At 39.3% G+C, this 731-nt stretch overlaps 1 non-coding gene across 1 annotated transcript; it reads right to left on the bottom strand.

Annotated features, from left to right (window-relative positions):
• Positions 1-105, bottom strand: LOC139031155 (U6 spliceosomal RNA). Its single transcript, XR_011483561.1, has one exon. It is a non-coding gene; the product is annotated as a U6 spliceosomal RNA (small nuclear RNA).
• Between the last annotated feature and the right edge of the window lie 626 nt (positions 106-731).

Here is a 731-nt window from a genome sequence, read left to right as displayed (position 1 = left end):
AAATACATAGAACACTACATGAATTTGTGTCATCCTTGTGCAAGGGCCATGAAAATCTTTTCTGTATTATTTCAGTTTGTGTGTATGTACTGCTGAAGTGAGCATCCTGCTATTCTTATTAAGGCTCCAAATTAGTAAGCGAGGTGTTCAGTAAGCTGAAGCACTCGTTTTAACACACATGGTCACTGCACAGACTTAGCAGTGCCCTTTCTCCTGTCCATCAATTTCCCACTTCCTGTAGGAAAATTTTAAGGAAAAGTTCATCTTGCCTATTGCCTATGTTTTCAAAGTAGTTTATAAGAGGTCCTTGAGCAAAAAAGTCTATAAGAGGGTCCTATAGGAGGGTGCTTGAGGGGGGTGATTAGGACAGTCTCTCTGACTGTTAGTAGCATTGGTTCACTGTGAAGACTCTCTCTGTTTGCTGCAAGACTGGTGTTTTGTAGGAAGTGTTCTCCTAAACTCTGCAGCAGCCAAGATATTAGATGGTAGCAGAATTGTGTATAAAATAAATCCAGACACTCACTTTAGGAACTGGTCAACAAATAGTTACTGAGGATGCTTAGAAATTTGAGACCTGAAGTCACAGTTTCTTCTGCAGCTTAGAATCAGAGATGATGGGCAGGAGTTTTATTATTATTAGTTTAACAAGCTTAAGTTTTTCCTGCCGCGCATAGGAACAAAAATGAATGGTTACTTATTCATTTGGGGTGCTTGTGAATGATTCAAAAAGA

Source organism: Odocoileus virginianus, chromosome 25 (genome assembly GCF_023699985.2).
Source record: "Odocoileus virginianus isolate 20LAN1187 ecotype Illinois chromosome 25, Ovbor_1.2, whole genome shotgun sequence".
Lineage (NCBI taxonomy): Eukaryota > Metazoa > Chordata > Mammalia > Artiodactyla > Cervidae > Odocoileus > Odocoileus virginianus.
This window is presented reverse-complemented; position numbering and strand designations above follow the sequence as displayed.